We start from the raw sequence: 24925 nt of genomic DNA, 5'->3' as shown, positions 1-24925 counted from the left end.
GGCAAGAAGCGAGAAAAAAACCCGTCTCACCCAAGAACGTGACTGTTCAAGAGCCTACACGAGAGTCTATCAAAGGCCAGACCTCTCCTTTCTTCACTGAAAAGGGAAAGCGAGGTTTGAAAGCAGCTTTTGCTCTGTAATGGATCATTTCTGTGAAAATCATGACTCCGTAGTTGACAGCCACAAAAATTCCTTAGTTCTCGGAGACAATTTCCTTTTGAATAGCTTATTTCCGTAAGCAGAGCATGAAGCAGTTTCGCTCAACCTGACAAATAAGTAAGGGCAAGGACACTGCATTTAAAATTCAGAGATAACTAAATAGAAGCAAAATCATATTTAGCCACGATAGGACCTGGAAACAGGTTCCCTTCCACTCTTACGCTGAAGCTAAACAGTCATGATGTGATCAAACAAGTTTTCACTTTTGCCTTGTAAATAAAATCAAAGGGCAGCAGTCCTTTTTCTCTGACGTCTGTAGTTAATAAAGACAGAATAAACATTACCTACTCTTGCATTGGGAGGGAGGAGGAGAGAACATTTCTTAATCTCTTTCCAAAGAGGATTAATCTACAGCATATTTCCACCCCAAAATACTAATGAAACGAAGCATTTTTCCTGCAGTTTTCTGGAGGGGGTGTTCGAACATATCAAAGCCTCTCGTGTCAGAGCAGTTCACTCGAGTGTGCTGCAAAGCCCACAGCCTTCAGGTGCGACGCCGCGCCGAACGCGAGCGGAGCCTCGGCGGAAAGCGGGCAAGGAGAGAGCCGCTGCCCTGCAGGTGCAAAACACCAGCTCGCAGCAAGTCTCAGGGCCCACACATCTGAGGGACTCCGAATGCCTCTCAACCGTGAGTTAAACAGGGCTTGCAAGAGCTCTACAGAGCAGGGGAGCGTTGCTGCTCCTGGAGCTCGTAGGGTGCAGAGGACGTTCACCGGAGAGTCTGAACACGTGCACGGGGCTGATGAAGCCAAGCGCGTACAGAAGCACTTACTGGTCACAAGTGACCCAGCTAAGGTAACTGGAAAAGCCAGTGGTAGAGCTGGGGAACAGCCCCCATCTCCCTTGCCATGCCCCTGAGATGCTCTCCCACCCCTGGGAAAGGAAACGGGATGGAGAAGCTCTTTTCAGCCCAAATATCTGGAGCTTACAGACGCACACGAAAAACAAGATGCCTTACCAAAACAGCTTACAGCCAACACCAGCCAATGCTCGCTTTCCTCTGCAGAACTCAGATTGTTGGTCTCTTTTTAATTTATTTTCTTTGAGCATAACATTTACATGTCTGACTCTAAACAGGCTTTGGCATTTCTGCCAGGGAACCAGGCACACGACTGCCATCCTGAAGAGCACCAACACTGTCCTTGCTGCGCTCGCCCTTCCTCCAGAGACATTTCTAGCCACACGGGCAGGTTATGAGGAACCAGTTTGGAGGAATGGACACTTAGCAATACGGTATTTTCTCCAAGAAGACAGAAAGCATTAAATGGCTATGATGAAAAGACCAGGGAAGAAAAAAAGTGGCCGGGCAAGACCCAGCGAGGGGAAGCGAGGATGAGCAGAGCCTGCAGAAGGGTTTACGCTGCCTTTGAAGAGAAATATTCACGCTGTCAGGTAAACCTGAGAATCTAACCCGTGGGAGGACAGAAGATGCTACCTTGAGGAATCTGGCTATTACAGGATTAACAGCTACAATCCCTCCCTCTGAGGACACTGAATGCCGAACTCTGGCCTCAGGGTTTTAGGTGGTGAGGTTTGTCCAGGCGTGTCGGTAGGAACTCTGCAACATACAGAGGAGAATACTGTCCAAACCTGTAGTGTCTAAACATAGGTGTTGTTAAAATATTTAATATTTCTTTTGGGAAAAAAAAATACAGAGCAATATGAAGCCAAAATACACACATTTCTTTTGGGAGTAAAATGTGCCCCTCCAACACTTTGATTCTACAATGTATTTATACCATGTTTAAAAAACATTTGTCAAGCATATAGAAAACCCAGAAGTTCACTGTCACACAGTTTAATTCCCTATATTCTGTCTACATGCATATATAGGGCCAGTTTGTTAGGGGGTGGAGGTGTGTGGCAAAGCACAGTCTAGCGAGACATGACTCCAGAACGGTGAACAATAAAAGCAAGAGCAGCATATGTGCTGGACATTTTGTGAAAATAACCCAGCCACGATTTCAACTTACTCTAAGTTTTCCTGTGTGGAAGTTGGTAATTCAGTTTCTGCTATGATTCAGTTCAGCCAACAATTACGGTGTTCGAAAGCCCTCTAAGTAATATTTACCTGGGAATTCAGATATTCTAGGAAATGTGTCTTCACTTTTCAACTCTCTTTTTCTGTAGAGCCCAATAAGCTGAAGTCTTGGGATTTTTTCTCTCCTTTTCTTAGGATCAAGGCTTTTTCTCTGTCTAGCTGCTAAGATTCTCCCTGGCTAAAAGATCTGAAATGGTTGCAATAATTATATTTCCTATTTTATTACTTGTAATTGCCCCTTTGATCAGAATCCTGCGCCATTTAATCACATTTATATGGTCATCCTGCACACAGATTCTAAATACAGAGTCATTTTCCAAGGAAAAACTACAGGAGCTGGGTTTCCCTTTACTGCACACATATGGAATCCCATACATTTGGCACCAATTTAGCTTATCATCATCTCATTCTTCCTTTATTTGCTTCATTCAAAAAGCAACGTGAAGCTCTCTAGGAACGACCACTCATTCCCTCATATTGCCTTCCTTCATTGCATCCACCCAGACCCAATCCCGTCTTCCCAAAAGAAGACGCGAGCGAACACAAGAAACATCCCACGGCCAAACCACAGGTCTCTCAGCTTCGCCGAACACACCCGGCCAGCCCCACCTCAGCACGAAGCCTAGGACACTTTTCATACGTAGCCTTCTTGTTCCTCCCCACGCCCACCGATAAATCCTGTTTGCAGAGAAGGAGGCAAGCCTCCCCAGCTGGCACGCTGCCTCCAGCACACAGACATCAGCGTGAGGGGACCAGGAGGGGCTCCCTACCTCGGGCAGCTCCGGCCTTGGCCACCAAGCATGCACATGGTGGAGCGGCATCAAGGAGAGAGGCATCCGTGCCCGGGGCTGGCCTTGGCGTGCCGCATCCCTGCGGCAGAAGAGCGCAGGACCAGCAGCCACAGCCCTTCCCCCGTGCAAAACTGGAGAGCACGGCCCGGGTCCATATGGTTGCTAATAATGGTAAAGCCCTGACGAACTTCAGAGAACTCGAACAGAGCTGCTTTTGATTTAGGCCACGCACCTGAAAGCAGCATTTGTTTCAGCCAGCTTCCTCAAAGCGATGGTCTCAGGAAACTACATAAGCAGCCCGGCTCAAGAATTTGCAGTTCTTTGGAAAAAGAACATGGTCTTTTGAAAGGCCATCCTTAGGGTAAGTGTTTTATTTGGAGGAGAAGCCAAGGCGAGGCCAAATTCAACACCCCCAGAGCCGGACTCGCACCTGAAGCAGGCCCACGTCACAGGGAAGAGGCAGCCGGGGGCCGCGCCACCCGCCAGCTCCGCTCCATTCCGTCCCCGCATGGCACAGGCATAAAAGGGAGCGTGGTTTATCCCCGAGTCCTTTTACTAACAGCTTTGCTTGATAGACTTCATTCTTCTGCTCGAAGCATGTCTGCTCAATGAGATTTCATCACAGTGCTTTGTCCGCTCAGCCAGTTTAGACAGACATTCACATTCTCCAGTCACAAGAAAAACTGCCGCTGGAAAGAGTTATGTGCAGCCAAAAGAACTAAAGGCTTGTAGGTTAAAAAACCCTAGCAGCTACTTGACTCGTACTACTTTATTTTGTGTACACCCAGGACCAGTAGCAACAGGCAGATTCACCCGGCTTTCCAGAACATCACCTTTTGTAGGACGCTCCCCGGGTGAGCCAGCCGTCTCGCTGGGAACTGCCCAGAGGGTCTCTGACGCTGCGAAGGCAAAGCGTCCGTGGGCAGCTTTCAGGGGTTCTTATCAGAGCTATCTGCCCACCATCTACAGCCATGAGAAGATGCGCTTAGAAATACGAACAAGCCGACAGGAACAGAGAATCGTCACGCTCCGAAACTTGCAGTCAGCTCGGTTCAATCAGATCTGGAAGGCTAACGGCACGGTACTCGGTAATTTCACAGTGACAAATAACTGTTTTCTTTAGCTGTTGGTAAATACAATGGCAAATTCCTAGAGCTTTTTCACTGGATACCATTTAAAGACTCTCTGCTGAAAAGCATTACAGAGATAGAGATCAGAGGTCTATTTTTGTTTCTGTCTCTCGATACCCATGACTTTGATGGGGTAAGTGTATTAGCATATGATAAATTACTCTTTAATCTGGTGTAGTTATAATTCTAGAGAGAGGTTCAGTGGTTTTGCTCTCAACCAGAAGTATTTCTGTGAAGAAACACTTGTTTTGCTGGGAAAGGGTAAGAACAAAGCTGTTTGTAAACAAAGCTGTAAAAGGAGAAGTCCATCTCCCATGAAACTCCAAACTCCCTGAAATAACTTTCGGCAGAAAGCCACCATCACCCGACGTGAAACATTTCTTTGAAACCAGCAATCCTGATTTACACAGAAACGCTCAGACAGGGCTGCAGAGTGCATCGTTTGAACCGGTATCTCTTTTAATTTCCCACCTGATTGGGTTGAAAAGGTTTGCGGGATGGAAAGTGTGGAAGGAGAAACTTACTGAAAATTGCAATCCAGGATCAGATTAAAGAGGGAGGATGATACAGGGAAAATCTTCTTCATAAACGAGTTTCTTTATCCAGAATGAATTGACAAGGCCCTGTGAGGGGAGGAAGGATATGTGTTTTGTTAGGACAGAAGAGGGTAGGAAAAACTGTGCTTGAAACCTCCTTTGAAGACAGCTCTCACAACACTGCTTCTATAAGGGCAAAGTATTGAAATCACTTTGAAAGAAATGTTATCTCCCGAGAAGATTAACACCGAAGTTCCCGCACAGTGCACTGCATCGTCACATCCACGAAACACTAAAAAGCATCAAAAGCAATTCTCTTACCCCACCTCTCAGTCCGTCCTACCTTCATCTGTCTACTTGGGCCAGAAAATCTCTCCAGGACCCAAGACAGCCAGGCTCAATATATCCATCCCTACGGAAGATAAAGTCACAACACCTGCTTTGCAGCCTGTGACATCCCAAAGCAATACATACCTTATCTTTAAAGGAAGAGAAAGGCTTGAACCACAGGACTGTTGCTAAAATTGATCAAGTCAAGAACCCTTTTTCATGAGCTTTAGAAACTGAACTTTTGCAGCATTACGCTAGACTACCTGTGACCTCCTGGAGCGGCTGGGGAGAGCCTGGTCTGCGCTGCCCTGTTTTGTGAAAAGCCCTTTCTCTCCCCATGCCCTTGGTCGGGCTCTGAGCACAAAGGGTAAGGGCGCTGCTGCTGGGTTTTGTCTCTTGCACTCCTGTAGGAACCCCACGTTTAGGCAGGCAGCCTCAGAGAAGGCACTAGAGGAGCCTTTCCTTTTCTGTGCACGGACCCCAAGATCTGACATTAGACCTCTTGCGTAGTCCACCCTGAAGAACTGGCTGGCATAAACCACTGTCCAAACTCTTGCATTATGGGAAAACGCAAGGGCTCTGTAAAAAGAAAGAGCTGCGCTCCGTGCTTTCACTTGTCTCCGTGGATGCTCTTCCTCGCCGTGCGTAGGAAAGAGATGCTAGGAGAGCCGAAATGCTACTCACCAGCACAGCCGCTGGCCAGAGCAGTGGGTTTGGGGGAATGGTTGTTGTGTTTCTGACACAGAAACGGGGGTACAAGGTCAGTGGGGTATGCTTCGCTGCAGCACAGCCACATCCAGCACATGTGCATGGTCGGGCTACCATGGAACAACTGCTAGAAAACAAAAGGGCATGTGAGAAACGCACCACGGAGACAAAGAGCAGGCAGGAACCATAAAAAGTGGATGTTGGACAGTTGGTAAACAGGGGACCCTCCCATTTGTTTGCTGTGTACCGTAAAGGGGTGGAGGAGGGAGTGAAGTGCGTGCCTTGGAAATCAACAGTTTTTACACTATTCACCCAGGAAGTTATTAACTTGCATGTTTGTGGGCAACTGCACAAACTATTTTTGGTCATGGGACCCTGTGTAAGGAAAGGATTGCAAGGTTTTCATAATGATCTTTAGTTAACTTGGTTACCCACACAACAATGGCTTTCTGAGAGGCCAACTGCAGCTAAAAACTTGAGACGGGCTTTACTTCCAGAGGTATTAAACTATGAAAATATCTAACCATAACAGTAAGCAGCTATAAAAAGAGCCCTGTTTATTTCACATGATTTCTTTGTATGCCACAGTGTTATGAGAATACTTCAGTTCAATGACAACATGGTAAATTGGAAAAGATTAACCATTTAAGTCAGCGCTTGCTCAGCTCGTTTTTGTTTGGTTTTGGCGACTTACTCTGTTGAAACCCAGGCTTTCATTAGCATGGGGAGGCCAAAGCATGCATGAATGCCAGTGTTTAAAAATTAAGTTTGAAATTAATCTGATATTAAGTTCAACCCATGTAGCAGCCCCGCAAGGAGGAATCGGTGTTTAAGCAGAACAAAATAAACCAATAATGCAGATTTTAACACTGCTGTACGCCACGCTGGGTATGTGGGCTGCACATCTACCTGTCTCAGAAATAACCTGGAGTCTCCCATCCCTCTAACACTGCAAATTGTATCCAGAAACTTTCCTGCAACAGTGGAGCATCTTGGAATATCCTACAGGAAAGGTCAAACCCTCCACGTTGAACAAGGCGGCTCCAAGGGCCGCTTGCCTCGTACCTGAGAAGCAGCGTAAGGCCTCACCGCAACGCTCCCGGTCCTAGGGTGGAGCAAAAAGAGGGGGAGAAAGAAGATGGCATTTGTTTATCGGGAGACCTGCACCGCTCCAGAGCGAGGACACTTCCACCCTCGTTAATCCCAGCTTCTTAAAGCAACACTCAGTAAGATAATGAATCCTTTAAATGTTACATCTTGTGTCGTGCATTATTGTGGTGCAGCAACTCTCCACATCAAACAGTCATCAGCGCTATTACAAAGTGGGCTTAGAAGAGACTGGCTGAAAAGGCGCTGTGTGAAAAGAAGTGGAAAATTAAAGCTGAAGCAGTCGAAGAAAGGGCTTAATTTACTGGCATGTACAGTATGCAAATGAGATTACTCTCAGCTTAACTGCATCATTTATGTCCATAATAACGGCATCATCATTACAGGGCTCAAATTAAATTACACCATAATTAGCATATCAAAGTGATTGGTTAAAGTTTAAAACAAATACCCAATTTTGTTAATGAACAGCTGTAATTGTCATGTACACTTCAATGAAAACTCCCTAAACAAATATATGTTTTAGAACAGAGAAAGATTTTGAAGCAGACAGGTCTGCAGCTGAGGTAAATTGCCTAAAAAAGAATGACACAGACTATTCTATTAATGTTAATATATGCTCATCGTTTTCAGGTAATAAAACATTCTATCAAAACAAGCCTTCGCTGCGGATTTCTTGCCTCCCTGGCTTCGCCGCCGCATCGGCGAGAGGCAGCGGGGAGCGGCGCTGCCGTGCCCGGGGCTCCCGCCTGCCCCACGCACGGGGCCAACGCAGACCCCACACCCCGGCCCCCAGCCCCCAGCCCCCGGCCCCAAACACGCAGGCAGCAGGGAGGGAGGCAGGGCGGGCTGTCTCGCCCAGCCTGTCCGGTGGACCAGGGCTCGGGTAAGCCGATGACATGATAACACATTAGGCAGCCTACAATTCAATTTGCTCTAATCTAATCATATCTACACGGCGGTTTCAGAGGTGGAACTGCACCGGCGAAGTTTTTTGCTGTTCTCGTCTCATTAAAATAAAGAGGGAGGTGGGACTAGCGGGTTTGTCACTGTCAGCCTGACAGTCACCAGCACATTTCCGTAGATCAATCACCGCAAATGTATACAGTAAATATACAGTGGGAGCACTCCTCGTGCAGAATGCATTTTAACGCGGGAGCAAGCCCGCTGCGTGGCATTGTCACGGCATCGGTGCGTGGCAGCACGCTCGGGGCCGCGAAGAGCCGTGGCTGCGCCAGGCCAGAGCTGCCAAGTGCCACTCTCAGAGAGCGGCACCATCCCTCCGCGTCCCCCAAAATGTTGACGCTGATGTATTCGATCACGCACTGCCCAATATCATAGAAAGCGACACGGGGAAGTATATTTTCTGCTAAAATTGGGAATGCACTTTCAATATACTTAACAAGGAAACTGAATGTCTTATTAAATCCGTATTACCAAAACACTGTTCAAAAATTTAAAGAAAGTAGCTTTTCATTTTATTCATCGAGGAATCCATTAAAGCCTAAGCTCTGAAGTAGTATGTAAATTATGTGCCTTTCAAGGTAGAGCTAGGGCAAATTCACTCCATCAACTAATGATGAACCTCATTATGTGCAGGGAGTATTCATAATGAGGAAACAAGCCACCCGCCATTCCATGTTCTAACATAAATCCCTGTAAAATGTGAATATCTCCACGTCTAATTAAAGGCTACTAATTCCTATCATCCCCTACACGGCCCAAAAAAGCAAAAACTAGGAATGTGTTTTAAAAGACACCCTTTGATTTTAAAAATACACATTTATTTGTGTTTACCACTAGTGAGATGCAATTTTTTTTTTAATAAATCATTCCCAGTTTTATAGGATGAAAGTCTGAGAGCACAAAAGTTTATTTACATTATCTGACCTGGCCTTACATTTTAAAAAGCGCTTCTGATTAGCAGAGGTCAGGCCGAATACCTCAAAAGAAAAATAAATAAAAAGGCAAAGAACAGAAATCTACCAGTACACAAGAAATAACATTTTAAGGGAAGAAAAAAAAAAAAAGGAAGAAGGAAAGAAAAGCTTAGCTATCCAGTTCAGCTCTGGAACTGTGACTTCCTTAAAAAAAAAAAAAAATCTAGAGATCCCACAATCAACTGGGGAAGGCAGGCAGCAGGGTCAGGAAGGGGGAGAGCCAATTAAGCAGCCAAGTATACAACAGGTACTTAAAAGATTTTTTTGAATGATACTCAGTTTAGGAAGAAACTGCTTCCCTGCTTAAATCCTGTAAGAATTAGGGACTGAAGACAATGCTGTGTGACACAGGCTGGATGAAGAGCACTCCTCCACAGACGTACCTAGGTTTGATGCTTATGCCTACAACCGTGGTGTCCGCTCCTACAATCAAAAATGTATTTCTTATTAAGTTACGTGATACCCATCGTAGCTCTCACCGTGAATTCATTTGCTCTGGCACTCAATTATGAATCTGCTCGCTGTGCTTGCTGGCAGAAGAGCGGACAGGTTTGCCGACTCCCCTGAACGAAGATGAGCCGGTGTGTTTGTTTTTTTTTTTTTACTGCTCTGTATTAAATATTTTTCTACATTTTCAAAACAAACCTAGAAACACTGCAAAACCTGCGAGCGCTTCACTTCGCAGGCAAAGAAACCCTCCACTGAAGCTGAATAACTTACAGGCTTTAGAAAAGCGAGAGAAAGGATGACATAAAGGGATGGCTTAAGAAATACGGTAACTCCTCGCAGGGCACGAAAGCACTTGGACAGTCGCAGAAAAAGCTACGGTACCTTCGGGTTGTGCCAACCGAAAAGTTGAAATCCTCGGGCAAAACCAGCCCTCACGCTGCATCCCTACAAGAGCTCACTGAGGGTTCGCACCAACTCCTAGCTGCTAAGCGCGCACGGAAAACCCTAAATGCAAAATAAATAAATAAATAAATAAAACCGAAAATTAAACCGATATTTAGCGGCACGGAGCTGGGGGCGCAGACGATTTCAGAGGCACTTTTTGTGGAAACAGCAGCAGGAGGGGGCGATGCGGGGGGGGGGGGGGGGGGAACCCGGCTCCCCGAAGTTGCCCCGCGCTCCAAGTGCGCTGCGCCCCGCTCGCCTCCATGGAGCCTCGGGTTGCCTTTTTTTTTTTTTTTTTTATTATTATTATTTTCCCCTTCCCCCCCCACCCCCCTTCCTTCTCTCTCCTTTTAGGTCAACCAGTCACGCACCGGGAAGAGCCAACCCTCCCAAAATAACTCGTCCCTCCCCCGGAGCGCGGAGTTGCACAGCCTACCTTTGTTCTGGCGCTGGCAGATAGCGAGCGGCGCGCTGCGGGGCGGCTGGCACGGGGGGGGGGGGGGGGGGCGGACCGAGGGGGGGGGGGACAGCACCGGGGGGACAAGGTGGGGGGGGGGGGGGGCACAGCACCGTCCCGCAGAGCCCCCCCCGGCCGCTCCGCCCCGCGTCCCGGCGCTGCGAGGCTTCCCCCGCTTGGCAGCGCCCCCCCTAAAACCCCCTTTTCTCCCCCCCCCCCCCCCCTCTATCCGCCCCCCCCCAGGGCCCCCGGGGTACGTACGGCTGCGGGCAGCGCTGGGGGGCCGCGGCTGGCCCTGGGGTTCCGGGCAGCCTTTTGTGGAGTTGCGCCGCTTGGTTCCTTATTGTCTGCGAGCGGCTGCGAGCGGCTCCCCGAGGGGGCCCCTCGGCCCGGCCCGGCCGCTTTGACAGGGAGGTAACCATATTAGGATGTGCAGGGCAAAGTCAACAATAACACACTTGCAGGGACATGGGATTTTTTTTTTTTTTTTTTTTCTTTGCCTTCCCCCGATCATCTCCCCCCCCCCCCCCCCCAGCTCATAGTGGCGAGTCCCCCGGTTCAGCTCTTCCCGCTACTTTTTGGGTTGTGCTCGGAGCAGGCCGTGGTGTTTTGGTTTTGATTGAACTGAAATAAAAGGGTTAGGGGGAGGCAAGTGGGGTGGCTTCCCCGTCGCTTTCGGGCACAAGGGGAGCGCTTTCAGCATCCAAATAAAGCCATGGCACTCGAACCACCAAAAAAAAAAAACCCGAGATGATGCCCGCACGCTTCCCCCAGACCTGCGGCCGAGTGCGGCGGGATGGGGACGACGTGCCCGAAATCCCGCTGCTGCAGGGGGGCTCGCGGGGGTCAGCAGAGGCCGGCGGCGCCTAACGCGGTCGCAGAGAGCCCGTGGGATGAGCTAAGCCGTGCAAACCCCCGCGAGGCTGCTGGCTTTCGAGCTCTGAAATCGCTGGGTTTACAGGATAAAGCACTTTAGGCAAATTGTAAAACGCAGGTGTCAAGTTATTCGGTCTAATCAGAAACAGAGCCCGGCGCAGTCGCCACGCAGAGCCTCCCGTACCAGCACGGCGAGGGAGAAGTCCTGCAGTCGGAAAGGGCTTCGAGGCGAGCGTGATGCCCCCATCCCACGCCCCACGCGAATCCCCAGGAACAACAAGTGGAGCATCTCCTCGCACCGAGGGACGAGGCAGCTGCTGGCAGCGCTGCGTGCCGAGGCTCGGCGCTAGCAGCCAGCCCGCGAGGGAATTCCAGCTCCAACACGAAACAAGTCTGCACGGCTTCGTGAGCACGGCTCGGGGCAGCGCGGGCGCAACGGCCCCGCAGAGCCGGCCAACGCAAGCTGGAGGGCTGCTCGAGCCACCGGGTCACGTAGCAGCAACGTGGAGCGCTCCTCGGGCACGGGCTGACGAGGGACCCGCTGATGCTCGCTGCCCGTACCAGGCGCCAGCGATAAGGCACGCCGCGAGGAGAGGTTTAAGGTAGACAGGCAAGCAAAAGTTGCTATGAGATCATGCGCTCGATTTAGAACAAAGGCAACGCTTCTCTTACAAATATGATGCGCACTTACCCTGCCAAATTCGCTCGTCCTCAGTTAATCTGCAGCAATCACAACATCAGTGTTGACATCTAATGGTACCTACGAGCATCTCTCTGCCTTTCCACGCAGCGTAAGCCTGTTCTGTTAACACACTTTACATTTTTCAACCATCTTGTTTAAACTAAAACATCTATAAAATTACACGGCACGCAACTTATCCACGCGGCATATGCAACCCCCCCAACAAAAATAAAAAGTTAACGCGCTGATATCAAAATCAATAAATCACGCAACCAAGGAGCAGTTCAAAAGTTCAAAGACATGATGGCCAGTTCACTACGTCGTAGCACTCAACCAATAATAACTTGACTCCATCACTCCTCATAGTATAGACAATTTCATAGCATCATTTTCATTAGCCTGTCTCACTGAAAATTGCTAGCTATTTATGTATACGCTAAAATAAATTAGCCATTTCATCGAGCACTGTGATTCTTATAAAATACATTAACACAATACTCAATTTTCCAGTTGGAGTAAATAAATAAATCAATAAATTCAATGCAGAGTAATTTTTATTTTTTTTATTGTGGAGCCTGAGCTCTCAGCATAAGTGTTTTTATTGGGTTTATTTGTTTCAATAAAAATTGAAATGGGCCAGTGATCTTAGCTGTAGGATCTAGGGGAAAAAAACACTCTCTCATATTAAGAAAGTATACTGTGCAGTATCGTCATCTTGTAATATATAATTTTGGTCAAAAATCATTTTCAGTACAGCTATTAAGCAGCCGCTGAATTCTGAAGGGTTCGTCTCTCCCCCGAACCCGCACGAGAAGGGGACATATCCTGCAGCCCGGCGAGAAGCACGTGGCAGTGGGGAGCGGGCTCCGGTCCTGCCGGGGCTGGCGGCAGCCCCGTACGTTTATGCACCTTCTGCACAGGGGGTGGAGACGTTACCAGCACCCACGCTCGCCATTTTTAATCGCTCACAGTATTACGTTCCACGTGGCTGTGGGTAGGGGCATCTGACATCAGAGGTAAGACGGCAGGAGGGGGACGGAGGAAAAGAAGGGAACGGATGATGGACACCCCGCGGACTTGGCGCTCTGAAGAGGGCTGTTTCTGGCCCCTTAGGTCTGCTCCCCCCTAAGACATGCCCACAGGGCTTTATGGCCAAGTGCATCCCGAGTGCCTTGGTGATGGCGTTACCCTACAGTTCGGCGCAGCACACCTTTTACGGCCCTCACACACGGCCCGCCGCGGCTCGTGCTCTACAGAGAAGCACCTTGCTGCCATAGCACTCCCCCACCTCACATTAAACCACACATCACGTCAGGGGCTGTGCAAGGGGATGGTTTCAAATTTGGCCCAGCAAAATGCCCATGCGTGGCCTGGAATCTGGTCCACCCCAGTGCTCCTGCTTCCCAAACTGCAGACCCCAGGATGCGACCCGCCAACCCCTCCACAAGTCCCACCGTCCCGCTGACACGGCACCTCTCCCCAGGTCCAATACTTCAGCAGCTCTGCGATGAGGATAAGAATCTATACAGGACTAGGAAGAAATCAAATATATCCCTTATGCCATGGATCAGCTCTGAATCCAGTCTTAGCAGTGAAAAAAACAAATGTATTAACTAAAACATACCATCTAAGCCCGTAATGATTTACCATAATTCCTTTAAAAAGGCTGCACGTGAACAGCAGATTTTGTAAACGGCTTGGTGGTAACAGAAGGGGACTTTTTGTTCATATTCACTCTTTAACCTAATCAGAGGAAAAGTAAATATCAGGTCTCAATTTTAATGACTGACTATAAATAAAAGCTTTTACCCAAAATGCACAGTTCGCACAGATAACGATTTTAAGTATGATGTCACTGGTGACCTACTGAACTACATGGCACATGTCAGACAGACGTCTGTTTCTTAAATTGCAGTAATAAATCAGTAGCCACAGAATCTCTTCTGTCAAGAAAACGTGAAGCTTTCCTATTCAGATAAAAGTTTAATGAGTGTTTCGGCTTAGGTGGGAGTTAGGATTGCTGCTGCTGGGGGACCAATGGCAGTGCCAAACGGAGCCTGCTCCGGCACGGCCGTGCAGAGAGCATCGTGCTGCCGAGCCTCCTGCGTTCACACGCAAATCCCACTGCGAAACCAACACGTGCTTTCGTAGTGCCAACAAAATCCCCTCTCTTCAACCACTGAAGGTCAACTTTTTGACCAGACCGTGCAATAACACTGGGGCAAGCAAGACAAATCTCTTCCATACCTTAGAGCTGTCGTGGAGCCAAACCTGAGGAGCTCAGGGGCGAGCAGTGAGGCGCATCCCACGTGCGAGAGGAGAGCTGCTCCTTGGTTCTCTTCCAACCCCTGTGCAGGATCAGTTGACAAAGCAGCTCGTGCCAGCAGGGTCCAAGCTGCTGACACACACGGAAGGTCTTCCTCCAACCTTACGCTGCTTTAAACACAAGCACTGCAAAAGAAGGTGCACGCATACTTGTACAGCACCTCCCTACACTGCACTCGTACAGCGCCCTACCGCCGTGAGCGCTAACGCCATCCAACGTCCCGCGCCCCATCTTAATGACCTTGGTTTCAGTTTCTAGCAAATCCGCCAACTTTTAACCATCTGCACCGAACTTTTCCTTGGTGGGCATTCTGCCCCAGGCCAAATTCTTGCAAGAAGTTTCAGCCCAAGCTGCTGAGACGCTCCTGAGACGAGAGACAGGGAAAAGCACGGCCCCAGCCATGGTAAGCAGCCCTAAGCACCACTTCGAGACGCTGCCGAGCTCCCACGCTTTGGAGAGCAGACACCAAAACAAGCCATTGAAAGCCCTCGGTGGGAGGTAGGTGTGGGGCTCCGTTCCCCACCTACTGCCTCCTCCCTGACCCCCAGCCAGAGCCCAGGGCAGCAGAAGCCACCTGATTTGAATAGAGAGGAGACAAAGCTGGGTCAGGAAGCAGGAAAAGGAGCAGACAGGGACAAAGAGGTGAGGGAGACACGAGCCACCACTGCCCGAGCACGTCCGCTACGTCGGGTAGGGCTGCAAAGGTTCTGTCCACGAGAGAGGAGCTAGAGGCTTAGTCCTGCTTGGGAGCAGGAACATTTTCACAGACCTGCTCCTTGGCCAACTTGGTGTGCAGGCACATCCAAGGCAAAATCCCTGGTCTCAGTGCGATCTCCCTCCTGGTTTCCACATTTTAGCCCCAAAACATGGAAAATCCTCAGACTTCTCGGCAAACTGGCTTTCAGTATGTTTTCACACAGCCCGGACAGCATCTTTATTTCCCTAATCCTGAGACATGGCTGCATGGTCTTTGTGGAAAGTTCTAGACACAGAAAGCTTCAGCCCAGTTAGGCTGGCATTTAGTCATTTTGGGAACAATACGGTTTTTCACCAGGAGGCGTGGGTCACTTTAGTCTTTTTTTTCTAATAGGAACAACGTTGGCCTATTTCTTGGTGTAAGTAACGAAAGTAGAAATTACTTTCTTTTTCTTAATGCTATGTTGCCGCTTTCCGCATGAAACACCAACTTTGTTTTCTCATATCTACCCTATGCACAGGACTGGTAAAAAGCTTTATACAACAACAACCCACACCAACCTAATAAGTAACAAAACTACGTAACGAGCCCTGTACAGGAAGGAGCAACGCCTCACTAAGACTTTCCGCGTCTGACTAACAGGTCCATGCCCCTCGATGAACAAAGGCGTATTGCCTTTCCCTCCATCCAGCCTCTTTAAAAACGAAATAAAATAAAGAACCAGCTCTGTTCCCACCGCCTTGGCAGAACTGCCCGGTGAGGATCCAGGGAACTCCTGGCGTGCGGCCGGGCGCTCGCTCCCAAGCCCGCGTGTGCCCCCGGGGAGGGGACGGGCTCAGCCCCCGGCGCTGCCGGCCGCTCTCTGCTCCACCGCTCGCGAAGATTTCTCGCCGGGTAGAACTCCGAAGGAGCTTGAGCTTATGATAAGCAACGGCATACTTAACAGTTACATATTACTGTTCATGATAATGCAATATTTCATTTGGGTGATTTAGAAGTCCCTCTTGACCAACTTACAGTGAGACACCAAACGCTTCATCAATCACAACCATTTTTATTCACAATCCAGTGCAAAAACTACAGGGAGAGTTGCATTTCAGTAACTCATTGGGGAGGGTATTGCTGCTAGCACTGAAAATCCTCCTATCTCACCAATTTTTATGTTAGATTCAAATATATTTTCTTTCTAAGCAGCATTCCATTTTCCTGCATCTCTCTGCCACGTTTCTTATCGTGGCAGGGTGAAAGAGTATCCAATTTAATATCTGTTTTGCAGGACAGGAGATTTTTTCATATCTTATGCACTAAGGAAAGCTGCAGGGGATGGCTTAGCAGGCTGAGCATCAGGCTTTAAACACGTAGACTCCCTGGAACCACAGATCCCATCAGGTTGACTGAGCCCTTCATGTTTCTGGGGTAGATAAATTAAGTGTCATGCTGTTTACTTTGCCGGGATCTTTCCAGTGAGACCTCTGCAGTAAAGGTCCTGTCTGTTTTGCATGGAGTTTAAGGTTAAAGTTTCGTGGTTAAGGCACAGCACCGGGTGCCACCTTGATCTCACTACTGCTAATGGCGATTCTGCCATTTCTGTTAGGAGAGACATTCCAGGGATCTGCTCCCAAAACTTGCTCCGATGTTGGTGGATGACTGAAAATTATTCAGCAGCTTATCTGCCTCGGTTTTGGTGACTGTTAAAGGAAAAAAAAATACATATATACCTCCCAGATGTTTAATTCATAAGTTATACAAAACTGTCAGATCTAGGGATGACAGAAGAGAGATTCATCATTTCTACAGCCTGATTTTTGTGCTTGGAGGTAACCCTACGTTTCTGCGAAGTCATCCCCTCTTCCCACTCCTGTGCATCACGCGGAAGCAGTTTGCTCCCGCCGCAGCCGAGCCCACCGACATTAATTGTTCACAACAGGAGCCTTTTAGAAAGAAATAGCTGGAGAGAAGTAGTATGAAACGCTCACAGAAGCCAAAACTTTAACAATAATCACAAAACATCGCAGTTCAACAGATGTGCGGAGGCATACACCCGTATTCACACACACACGCACAAAAATCTTCAACCTTGAACATTTCTGAGAGGTTGCTTCATCTACAAAAGGTCCAATTCATGGGAAGCAGACGTGGGGATGAAGAAAACAGGATACTTCGAAGGGGGCAGCTGTAAACATGCTCTTTACACCTACTCCTAGCCTTACTCTTTCCTTCCCAGCTACTATTATTTTAATACATTAAATACATTTCCTTCTCAGAAAGTATGATGAAGGCCAACTATAATGCAACAGTTAAAAAAAAAAAAGTGTTCTTCACAATCATTTCCCTTTTAAGCAGAAATTAAGCAGAAAACATATTTCCTTTTGAACTGGGTAGGCAAAGGTCTGTATTTTGATTTGTTTTCACAACAGCTGACAGCACACATTCCCTGCTTAGGGTACCAGAAAAAATAATTAACACTCCTAAAATGTTGTGTGTTACGGCAACATACCAAAGGTTAAATTTGGCTGTGGGCTGTGCTGGCAGTAATTCCTTCTCAGGTGGTCTCCAGAGCCATGCAGCTCCCACATTTTTCTCCCAAGCTACCCAAGGACCTGCTGGAGCTCTGGCACGGCAGCGCATCAGCCTACAGGCCTTTCTGGACTGAGGTAGGAAAAGAAACAAGAAACAGCCCTTCAGTTCAATTTACAATCTGCAATCTGGTTTTTAATGTTATTTGGCTAACCAGAAGACACGGTATCGACGCGGTTTTGAAAATATCCCATATTCACACTACGGAATCCAGTGTTGCAAATGATACCAAAGAGTGAAATGCACCAAAGAGTGAAAAAGCTCTACCAGGGAAAGGAACCAGACCATTTTTTCTGGATAGGGCCTGATTTACTGCAGTGGTTTTTGTTTTGTTTTGTTTTTAAGAGGCAAGACAAAGACCTCAAAGGCAGATCAGGATATTCCCCATCAAACCTTGGTAACCCAAACCAATGAAAACCAAAGCAAAGCAAAGCCAGCAGACTGCTACAGAGAGCAGGGACTTAGCCCAAATCTGTCTGTTGAGTCCAGAATCTCAGTGTCTGGAAGTCGGGCACTCAGAAACTGCTCATCAGTTTTAAATGCCGTGGTTAGGGACATTAGGGGTCTGCCCTGTACACTCCGTGGCAGGGGACAGAAGGAAGTCAGTGGATGGCTGTGCAGCAAAACTAGACCTGTTACAGCAGGAGTCCTCCACCAAAGCTGCTTTGAAGCAATTACTGAGCCACCTCATTAGCTCTCTTGAAAATAACTTCAACAAGGAAGGATGTAAGCCCCCACCAAAGTTCCTGCTCACCACGAAGCCCCTGCCATACGGCTGGCTTGCAGGTGTGACTCCAAGCTCACAGAGCATCACAAACCCCTTAAGAAAAAGAAGCAGGAGATGGAAGCACCTCACTGCCATGGATGCACCTCTCAGCACCGCGGATGCCGAAGCAGTGTTGCAGCTCAGCCTTCCCATCTTTCTTGGCTCAGCCTGACGAGTTGCCCTCCATATTCCCATCTGCCCTCTTTTTGCTCTCTGCCGAGGAAAACGCAGTTGGCCCAAAGCGCTGCTGGCTGCCGCAGGCGCTGGCAGCTCTTTTAGCAAGTAGGCAAAGCCTTCGTGTCCAGCATGTCCCTGAATGCACTGAACCGCGTCCAGAGAGCCTTGCTACAGGTCCCAGCTCAGGCAGAGCGAAGCAGAAAAGAAAACCATCGGCCCTGACTCTAAACTCCTGATTTTGGTGCTTAGGTCACTAGTGGTCATCAAGGCAACTTTCAGACGTGCTGGTGTGTTCAGAGGGAAGAGGTGGGAACACAAAGCCGGAGTCGGGGCTGCGCCTCCTGCAAGCGGTGCTGCTACCCCAAGGTGCTCCCTGCCGGCAGGCTCGCGGCGGGGCTCTGAGCACTGCTTCCAACCAACCAGCGAACCGGAGTTAAGAATGGCAAGGTGGATTTCAGACAAACACAGAATATCCCTCCTCCCTGCCTATCAGGTCTGAGGGGTAAGAGGCGAAACAGGATGGAACTGGTTTGGGTTTAAAGCTGCAGAGGAACCGCAGGGATAGAGCGCTTACAGAGAAATGTATTTTCATGTAAACTTTTATGCTCCCATCCCTTGTAACTGGACATCGGGGAAGATGTTAATAAACATCAGGGCAAGAAAAACACCGTAAAAAATATCAGGCTACAAACCCATCTCTTCCCAGATCTTAGAAATGGCTCTGCGGCTATATACTGCAGGGAGCCGAGCACACTCAAGTGCAAGTTTGCATCTTAAACATAAGCACATATACATACAAACAAGGTTTTGCAGATATTTGTTAGCTGTACCACAATACTTTCCAGGGTCAATACCGCCACTTGCATTGCAGTGCTTGTAATACAGCTGCAGAGCAGGCCCCCAAGAAGGGGCCTTGGAAAGAAGCTGAAATAGTGATAGTTCGCGTTGCTGGGGATATTTCTGAGACACAGTTGCTGTTTACTGTGTTTCTATTTCCAATCAAGCTGCAAAGTCCACCCATAAAACCTGAGGAGGCATTTCTTTGGGTGTGGGACAGCACAACACGCACGCGAGGAGGACCAGAGCTTCAGCTGCTCCGCCTGGGCAGAGCTCCACCGAAATACTCTTCGCCTGATGCACAGCAGAACATTTGGCCCATGAAGAGGAAAACTATATTCAAAACCTCCAGTTGCAAGTCTTCTTTCAGTATATATTTATGCACAAAGCTCGAATAATTTAATACCACGCCTCACTAATCATGTGAGTGCACAATTTTTGCAGGGGGAAATGGTTCCCGTGCATTTTTATTGTGCATCTAGTGCTCCGGGCTGAAAAACAACGCCTCGGAAGCTGACTGCTACTCTTAAAGGTGGTATCTATCTGTGCCATATACAATCAAACCCGATTAATCGTAGGCTCGCTAGGAGAGATTAACCTATTCTACGAGGAGTCAAAAACTACTCGTAACGACGGCAAATCACAGCATATGGCCAATTGGACAACTTCATTCCACTTCAAAGGGAAATTAAGTAATACACTCTGGGGTATATTCTCCTCTTGTTACACTTGCAAATCCCCATTAATGCTAATGATTGCACAAAGTGTAAGAAAAATGCTACAAACACATAAAACAAAGCAAGATTGGTCAAGAATATGCAAAAGCATAGGCAGAGGGATCTAAAGAGCATTTAAATGAAACACAGTTTCTTTCTCTTCTTTCCTTAAAAGCAAATGGCGTGCGGTATTGCAAGTATATATGATTTGCCAACACATGTAAAAACTACGATTCATGAAAAATAGTGAAATAGAGACGCAAAATTCAAGGCCAGCGCAAGTTCATCATCTGAACTGGAGATCAGAAAACTGGCTCCTGAAGTAGAAAAGAACATCAATTCCGTTTTTTCTAAGAAAACCATTTCCTACCAACTTTGAAAACAAGAGTGCCTACAGTGATCTGATTGGACTCTCCGTGATTGTTTTGGCTCGGCTCCCTCATCCCTCCTCAGCTGGGTGGCTAAATGTTAGTCTAACCACGAGGCTGAGAGGTTCTCTTCTTATTAACCTTCCACTTCATGCTTCCAATTTTAGATCGGAGTAAAACCGCCTGTCAGAAATTTCACTTATTCTTAGTCACTTCTGCGGTGAGAGTTCACATTTACGTCCCCATCTGTGATGTGAGAGCGCTGCGGAAGGACAACACAGAGTTAATAGGCGGGGGTTGGCCTTTCTCTGCTTCCCCTGGAATGTTATTTATGTGTTTGTTTGTTTGTTCTTCAGAACCATCACAAGAGCAGTTTGACGGCTCCAGAAGGGCTGTAAACTCCTGCCCAAGTTTTGATGTCTAGACTCAAAACAAAATGAGGAGACGATCCCTCACCCTCAGCCCTGTGATGGCGAGCTGCAACCATCCGCCGTGCTGGGGCGCCTTCACAGCCAGGCCGTACCCTCATTAAATGCCCGGTGCCAAGACCAGGCTGCCACCACGGCCCCCCAGCGCTCCCTACGAGCATGAAGCGCGATGGGGTGAGGACTGAAAGCGCACTAACTGCTCCTGAAACACTGCACCCAGGAGTACACTTGTTGTGGCAGAGCGTCCTCCTCCCAGGCAGCTGTTATTCCAAGCCACAGGACATTTTCCAACACGGTTATTAGCACCACCTCAGTCGGGGCTGTTCAAGACGCATCTTGTCTTTGAGCAAGCAAGCAAAATTCACAAGGGAAAAATCAGATTTGGAAACTAAACGTTTTGTAATCTCCTGCCACGCAACTTGGCTTTCAGGCAAGCTTCCAACCCTCGCAGTAGCAAAAAAATAGACAAAAGTCGCTGCCTTCCACCATCTCCTGGTGCATTACGACCAGCGTGATGCGATACCACACGCATCTAGGAAGATACACCAGCGGAAGGGAGTGACGCACCGTGCACGTTGGTAGAGGAGACAGAAAACATACCACATGAAATAAAACGGAGCCAAAATAACCACTTCTGTTACAACTAATTTATCTTCCCGTGCTCCCCTCTTGAAATCGGCACGGCCGTGCTGGTCGGCACAGCGCGGGAGCAGCCGGGCGAGGTGCGGCACCGCGGCTGGAAGTTACGCCCCGTGCTCCGCCACCGGCCCCGGCCGCAGAAAGGGCACGAGGCAAGGAGAGGAGAAACGCTGGCAAAGACGGCAGCAGTGCTGAGCGCTGCGACGCACTCGCAGATACGCCGGGGCTGTTGCACTGCCCTTATCAGCAGCCACGAGTTCAAGGTCAGCCTTGATGCACTTACTGAAAACTGACACTGCCCGCGTCCTGCAGTCAGCACGACTTCAAATGGAGCCTCCCAATTATTAGCAGTAATTTTGTTTATTATTGCAGGGCCTCGGGACAAACAAAAAAGGAGCCCCATTGTGCTCAGCGTTGTACAAAAAAGCTTAATTAGCCTCTTCGTAGGTTGTTCCCTTGAGCTTTTTTTAAACAAGATATTTTCAAATATAAATAAATTCAAATTTCAGAATTCCAGAAATCCGTTTCCTGAAATGTGTTTCCGTAAACAATTAAAGCAACTTTGCCTCTCCAAATTTTAGCAGTACACCAAACATACAACTTTTGTTTACTTTAAGAAAAAATTGTACTATAAAATCTTCACCTTTGGGATTTAAATATATTTTTGCCATTTATATGAGCCAGGATTTGAACCCAAAGTTTTTCTGAACCATGTGGAAGTCAGGGAAATGACGGGTCTTTGTTGTTTCTCTCCTCCAACTACAATATTTATGTATCAATGAAATATGACCAATGTACAGGGATATGCACAAACTGGAAAAACAAATTAAGATACCACTACGTGAATTGGTCTGAGAAATCTGGAGGCGCAGTAAGACCTCAGGTGCTCCGAGAATTATAGCATATACCGAGTTGGAAGGGACTTGGCAAGGATCCTCGAGTCCAACTCCTGGCTTAGCAGGATAATGAAATCGGTGCACATCTATGTAAGAGGAATACTAGGAATGTTATGACAGTCAGTACAGGAAAACTCTCATTTTTCGGGAGGAAAGTAAAACTTCAGGCTTTTCTCCCTCTCTTTGGAGGCATCTGATCACGTGCAGTATCAGAGATGCCCGAGTGGTTGTACCACTGTTCAACCTACCACACCAGCACTTGTATGCTGTTCTTAATTGGCAGCTCACTTGCTGAATTCCAACGTGGCAGGAAATAGTGGCACGTGAAGTGAGAGGAAATCACCCCGTCCTTCTGAGAGTCATTCACCCACGGTCTCAGACTGTCCCCAGCTTTTCAGAGGATGGATCCTGAGGATCGCACCATCATCTGCAAGCATTTTATGACCATTTTCAAATGCAAATACTTCCTGCTGAGTCTCCACCTCACTCAGACTGGTACCAAACATTTAGAGGTCACCAGCTATTACCTCCTGTTAGCTACTCCTTCAGACTCTGCTTTATTTGTTTTTACCATCACCGTTCACTGATGCTTCCGTTCACCTTTGAAGATGCCTGTTTAATTCACCTGCATTTTAAGACCACACTTCGCATTACATTTTCTCCAAGCTTATTCTAGCAATTCCTTGGCAATAAATGCTGTTTGGATACCCCACAGAAACTCCCCATCAAACGCTGATTAGTGTTATTGCCATTACCACGGGCTAAACCAGGTAGCTCCTAAGAGCAAATTAAAGAGCTTGTTTCCACATTCTGGTCCTTTGGAGGAAGGACACAACTGTCCTCCCTTAACAAGGAGGAAGCTGACACAGAAACTGGGGGCACATGGAAGCTCTCCAGGCCCAAATAAATGCCTTCAAAACGGCCACGTCCCTGGCACGGCAGAATAAAGAAGATATAGTAAACTACTTTGCATGCAGAGGATAAAATCAATACAGTTTCCATTCAGGCAACAAAAATTACAGCACATTGCTTTACTCGCATACATACTCTTCATTCAAGGTGGAGTTTCCACAATTCCCACCTGAATACCCAGCTCTGCAGCACGCACCTCTCTATAGCACTCGGCACTCTCTGCTTGACATTAGTACTAAACAATATTCATTAAGAGTGTAACACTAAAGTGCAACATGTAAGTAAATCAAACTCTTAATGCTCTATTTTAGAAATTTCATGGGCCACCGGGGATAATTAAAAGGGTAATTATATAAAGTTGGTGCAGTTTTGAGACTCAAATGACATTTTCTGCTTTAAAGCACTTGATAACCTGGTATTTTTCTACTAAGACAGTCTTTTTATACTTTTATGGTCAAGCAGCACAAACAAACAAGAACTATTTTTTAAGACATTTCGACTCTTTCACCCCCCACATGCTGTTTTTCTTGATCAATACCATTCACTACTTATTCCTAGAAGTCCTACATTGAGATATCAAGAAAAACAAGGCCTTTTATAAAAATCACTGATCACTATAAAATAATACCGAGCCTCGAGTCTGGTTTTAACTGTAGCTCTGAACAAAAATGGTATTGCTTTGGGTGTTTACAGCACTGGAGTGCTGTTTGGTTTGTCACTGTGTTTAACCACTGCTCTAAAGCTAGCAAAGTACATTACTGGTACTAACAGCTCATGAAAAATACAGCGAAGAAACTGCTAGTGGCAGAAGCATTTAACTTTCTTGTTAGCAGCCTCCCCCATGTGGCACTTTAGCACCAGCAAGTTGTTTATTATGTTCTGTGCCAGGCAAAACTGATTAAATGGGGCTCTTAAGAATCAAAGCGTTATAAATTCATGGAAATACAGCAAGCAATAAATTCCATGGAATTAAAAGCTTACTAGTGCTATTAGCATTTCAGGGTGTTTGCATTGTTAATAGTGATGTGCAAAAATGATGTTCCTGTAAGACAACGCAAACCAGCAGAACATATGCATTAGCTGCTACATTTTTACACAATGTCATCATTACTTGTGAATTTTTTTCTCTCCCAAAACTAAAACGCTCATTAATGTTTTAAAGAAAAATCTGAACCAAAGCAGTGGTCCATAGCCTAAAGATTTACATCCCCAGTAAAATAAAAGTATTACACATGAAACATAATGCCATTATTACTCTGTGAAGCTGGATACCCCAAAGCAGAGGTTTGCCCTGGCTTTTGGAAGGAGGGAACAGGGCAAGGCAGGCTCACTTCTCCACACAGCACCCACATATTACAACACAACGACCTGCCTGGTCCTAATCTAACAATTTAATAAGTAACGTCGATGCATGGCAACTCTTAATACCAAAAAGAAACGGTGATCCAGCCTGAACTGGTGGTCAGTAAATCTGTCAGTAGCTCTCCAAAGAGACATCTTTACTCCAGGTCTCTCTATCATCGTTCCGTGGAAATGGCTCTGATGGCAGGTGACTAACTTCTACCTCATTACTGCGCAGCTCTGCACATACTATTAAAGCCAGTCTGGTGTTAGTCCTTCCCTTATGGCCATCTGTTTTTAGGTAGCTGGTAACTTTGCAAATGGAATTCCTTTCAAGTGGAAACTTGGTAAAGAAGCCTTCCTAGGTACATGGCCAGGCAGGAGAGAAATGGGGGCCACTTTCTAAAACTGTAGAGAAATTAGGCCATGCAGGGGTTTTGTTTGTTTTTTAAAAAGGAACAATTTGTACCTTTGTCAGCTGCTTGAAAACACAACAGACAGATAACCCCACCTGCAAGGTCCGTCTGAGGGGGT

General features: G+C 47.4%; 1 protein-coding gene across 27 annotated transcripts in view; it reads right to left on the bottom strand.

The window, feature by feature from the left end:
* The window catches only part of FOXP1 (forkhead box P1), a 370718-nt gene that overhangs the window by 183898 nt on the left and 161895 nt on the right, over positions 1-24925 (bottom strand). For 2 of the 27 annotated variants that reach the window (XM_050712861.1, XM_050712847.1), the window contains one exon: positions 4706-4804. The exons of 23 other annotated variants lie outside the window; for them this stretch is intronic. The gene's annotated coding sequence lies outside the window, so the exon portion shown is untranslated. Of the gene's footprint in view, positions 1-4705; positions 4805-10414; positions 10515-24925 lie in introns of those variants that run through there. 2 more of the 27 variants (XM_035547100.2, XM_035547106.2) reach the window with 1 other exon arrangement.

The sequence above is a fragment of the Cygnus atratus genome, chromosome 10 (assembly GCF_013377495.2).
Source record: "Cygnus atratus isolate AKBS03 ecotype Queensland, Australia chromosome 10, CAtr_DNAZoo_HiC_assembly, whole genome shotgun sequence".
Lineage (NCBI taxonomy): Eukaryota > Metazoa > Chordata > Aves > Anseriformes > Anatidae > Cygnus > Cygnus atratus.
The sequence above is the reverse complement of the archived record's forward strand: the minus strand, read 5'-3'. Positions and strand labels throughout refer to the sequence as shown.